Here is a 4,959-nt window from a genome sequence, read left to right on the forward strand (position 1 = left end):
GGGTAAAACCATTTTTTGTATATTAATACTGGCATGAACTTTATTGTGCCATTTATCTTCTGCTATATCCAACAGATAATACGGAGGTTGGGCAACAAATTGAACGTAAAAACACTCGGGAAGCAACGGTTTGTTTAATAAATAACTTTTATGATACATAACATAATGGTGTTGCAAAGCAGCCTTTTCCGAGTTGCCGTCGGACTTAAACGAGTTCCAAACCGAGCGATGGGCCGTCCAACGCGCAGAAAACTTATTTTTCGTTTGGCCAACATACTGTTTTTACAGAGACGACATGTGGCGATATAAATACCATAGTTACGACAAGAAAGAGACTCGTTAAGTCTAAATGAACCATGCTTGGTCTTTATTAAAGAGGTATATTTAACCATACTGGAATGTTTCCCAAAATTACCACAAAGTGCGCAATGCCCACACGGATACGAACCAGGTTTAGTGCGTGTAATATATTCATTAGGCCCATGGGCGAGCCGTCTGTAAAGTGTTAATATGTTGGATAGCGCAGTCGGTCTTTTGTAGGCCACTGTCACATTGGATTAATATACAAAAATGGTTTTACCCGGTATTAAATAACTATTTGTCTCCTTGGTTTTGCTTTTTATTTTGCATTGTTTTATCTTTTATTTTAGTTGCAATGGGCCTCTACCGTTTGCCTTATCGTCTTTGTTGTCACCTCTTGCCACCCCTTTTTTCCTTTTTTATTTTCTTTTCGCTTTACCAACACAGCTGGTTGTTGTTTTTCCCTAGACTTGGGTAACAGGATGGTCCGGTTTTCTATAGCCCTATACCTATAACTTTTATCTTCTATATTTTTATATTTTTAACCTGGTCGCGTAGTTTGTTGCTCTAGGTTTTATGATTATTTTCCTATTATTTTTAAATTCTACCACCTGGTTTACGTGTTAACATTATTTTGTATTCGTTTTTTAGAGACTGATGATGCCGTGATTGGCGAAATATATTTCTCTTTTATAAACTAGAACCTATAGTGACTGATTTTGACTGAGACAAGAAAGTCTATACTGTTTTGCTACCATTCGAAGTCATTGTCGTCACTAACGTGCATTAGGGCGAGGAGATATCTTCTTTTTCAAATATTCGGTTTGCATCGATATGTGATCAATTGATCCTTAATGTGTTTTCGTCACTGATTCTGAAAATGCCCTTTTTTTTTTCTAGCACATTAGGTTTTTTAGATATTCGCATTTTAATTTTTTAATGTATTGCTGTATTATTAACATGGGCAAATTACGCACCGTGACATAATCCATCTGTAATGTGACTCACACACCATTTCATCTGTGTATTTTTTGCTGATATCTCAAAAAAAACATATAGAAAAGGATTTTTATCAACGAATTTTGTAATTAAGTAGTTAATTTCCAGATGTAAAAATAGCATCCGAGCTAAGTATGTTGTTTAAATAAATTCTCGTAGCCCTACAGCAGAAAAAGTCAAAATGAATAAATGTTCGGAAATGCCAGATTTTAATCAGAAATGTTGTTACATATACCTTTTTAAATTTCAGTGACCAACGACAAGCAATGAATCACTTCAGATATCATTAAGTTGGACAATTGTAGCCTACTTAAGCTGTTAGATTAAGCAAGGAAACCTATACTACATAATGCCCCCAATGCGTGTTTCACTTTTTTTCTCATGAAAGTCATGAATTCTACCTGATAAAGTTAAAGATTTCTCGAGTATTTAAGAACAAAACAAAAGCCAGACAGATTTAAACAGCCTTACTGTAGAGCAGGGGCGGGCAACCTTTTCAACACAAGGGCCAGTTAGGAAATTTAATGCTTACAGGAGGGCCGCACATCAAATACACACTAATTGCTATTTTCAGCTTTTACTAGAAAAACACAAGTACAAGCGAATATGAAATATCATAGCAAACACACATGTGGATGTTCGAATAGAAGTTAGTGAGAAAGCTGATGTTGGATATTTTGAACCAACTTGTCAATGTTTGGTTCCAGGCCAGATGTGCATAGACGCAAACTATTTAACAGCAATAATTCAAAACCAGCTGTTAAACATAACATCTCAGTCAATAAGCGCGGCAAAAGTCGCGGCAGACAAGTGTAATTGTTGCAAAACAATTCTTTATCATACCAACGTGACGCAAGTAAAACTTTATGAATAAAGATTGTTTTGTAATAGATGCTTCCCATTCGAGTTCAACAACTGCATTAGTGTAGCGCGGCCGGTGTAGCCTATGGGTTACATTGCACTTTTAAACAGGAAACTGAAAGAGCAAAAGTTCCAACATTGGTGAACACAAAATGCCCTTATTTACGGAAAAATATCTGGAAGAAGGCGAGGGCCGCACAAAAAATGGCTAAGGGCCTCATGCGGCACGTTGCCCGCCCCTGCTGTAGAGTGTAGATGCATGTTTTTTTTTTCAAACGAAAAGTGAGAACTGCTTGTATAAGATATTTAAATAAAACCACTTGCCGAGATTGATGTAGTATTAATACATAACGGAAATAAAACTCAGACAGCCTACAGTAGGTGGTCTTTTTGCTACAACAGTTGTCCTACCAACTGCATTACTAAGAGACTGTCTAGTGACTATAAGCCTATAAGAACCGTAGTGGCTGATATCAGTTAGTGACAAAAAATCGACATTTTAGGAAATAAAACCCCATCACAAAGGATTTTAAAAGAGGAAAATACTTGAAAATTCCATCATAGAAGTTCCATGGTGATGACTTGAGTTATGTGCAGTATTTTTTTAAGGTGTTTTGGGGGACCGAAACGGTCCCCCAAATTTCTCCAGCGGTTTCCCAAATTGTGGACTTGCAACTTTTTGGTATTTAAATGAAACACTTGCGGTCTCTTAAAACTACTTAGCGGTCACCAAAACCAAACCTAAAAACCTTGTTATGTGTATAAAAAAGTTTTATATCAGACATTTTAAAGGGACATTTATCACAGCTGTGCGTTGTTTTCAATGCGTTTTTTCGGAAAAAAAGATGAAATACTCACAATTTCGTTTAGAGAAAAAAGTTAAAATTTGTTGACCAGGGATAATTTAAAAAAATGATTGTGCCAATTTAATATGCAACTAAAATACAATTTTGTGTCTGAATTGGATAGAATAAATACTCCGCTACAATGCGCTTCACTTGGCTAAGCACGACAATCATACTATCAAGATTGTGCCATATGAAATCGCCTTTTTCTGTTTTTCAGGGATAAATTATATTCTCATTGCGAACGTCTGACAGACCGATCGACTGGCCAAAAATTCTCGACAAATATATACATATTACATAATGTAACGTTTTAAACCTATTTTTTCGATAATTTCGTATCGCTTGTTTAATAGCGATAACGTCAAATGCCAAACTGTGTTGGTAATCAGCCTATATTATGGGATTTTTTCGATGTAGGCTAGCTGAAAAACATTAACCGGGCAAATAATTATGATTAAGAAAACAATAATTTATTTGTAATCCTTAAAAGTACAGGCTGCACTGTCGGATTCGACACTCCCGGGCCAAACTCGTGTTCATTTTTTGGCCGGAGTCTGACTTAGCTTGTTATCAACTGACTCCACAGCCCTGCCACGAGTGTAGTGTAGGACATTGTGTTTTAATAAAATATTTAAACACCAAATTTAGAAATCTGGCTCTTTTTTACTCTTTTTTTGGAAGGTATGGATATTTTTCTGTTTTTTTTTTGTAAAGGCGCTTGCTAAACCTACGCTTATTTTTCCAAAACTTTGGTTTCAGGATTTGGTTGACCTCATCAAATTTTAAAAACGTTATATGGTGGACTAATAAGTTGTTGTTTTGTTTATTTACCGCATATATAAACTTACGTTTGGGGCCCGGCAAGATTATTTTAATGCATTATCTGTTTAACAGTGTTGTAAACAAGTCATTTTGAAATGACTTAAGTCCCAGTCAATTTATTGGTAAAATAACTTAAGTCCAAGTCAAGTCCCGGTCCAAGTCATCAGATTGCGTAAGTCAAGTCCCAGTCAAGTCATAATTGAATCAAGTCAACTTCAAGTCATGTCATAAAAATAAAACGTTAAACTGTTATAATTTTTAAACTCGTATGACTATGAACAATAACTGAACTAAAAAATAAGGAAAACGGACATATAGCAAGCAATTTGTTTTTTGTGCAAAAATTTGACAAATAGCTTAATTTTATAAAAAAATACTTTATTTCAAACCCAAGTCATTTGTTCAAAAGACTTAAGTCAAGTCAAGTCATTTGTCCGAAAGACTGAAGTCAAGTCAAGTCAAGTCATTTTGCCCAAATGACTTAAGTCAAGTCAAGTCATTTAAAAACAGTGACTTAAGTGCACTTAAGTCAAGTCATTGACTTAAGTCATTACAACACTGCTGTTTTACCTATATCAGCTATTAAAAAAAACAGTATCGCGATCCCTAACCAATTGACGTTATTACTATTCTCAAACAGGCAGAATTGAACACAGCCTTTCAAACTAAAAATCGCTATGTTGGACTGTAAACCATGACAGAAATACGTACATCAAATTGATTTTGTTTCCGATACCACCCTCCTAGGATCAGACGAGTTCCGACACTCTACCACCTTACATCTTTTAGGTAGGACGATTATTTTTTCACCTAAAAAATTATACATTTATGACCTAAAAATATATTTTTTTGACAAAATTTTAACCTTTTAGAAATAAATTAATTTAAATAAGAAGTAGTTGTTTAAAATAGGCCTGCTGCATTATTATCTTGAAGTTGTCAACCCACTCGTTTTTGATGTTTTACTGACTACCGGTGAAACATAATTCAGTTATTTTTTCGGGTTTATGCAACTCCTGGGAATGCGTTATTGATATTTTTGTCTTTTAAAAATAATATATATATATATAAAAGCAACAAAGAAGCTGGTTACCAGTATTTAAAAAAAAATGTTGTGTAAACAGTTGAA

Source organism: Ascidiella aspersa, chromosome 3, assembly GCF_963924565.1.
Source record: "Ascidiella aspersa chromosome 3, kaAscAspe10.2, whole genome shotgun sequence".
In the NCBI taxonomy this organism is placed as follows: Eukaryota; Metazoa; Chordata; class Ascidiacea; order Phlebobranchia; family Ascidiidae; genus Ascidiella; species Ascidiella aspersa.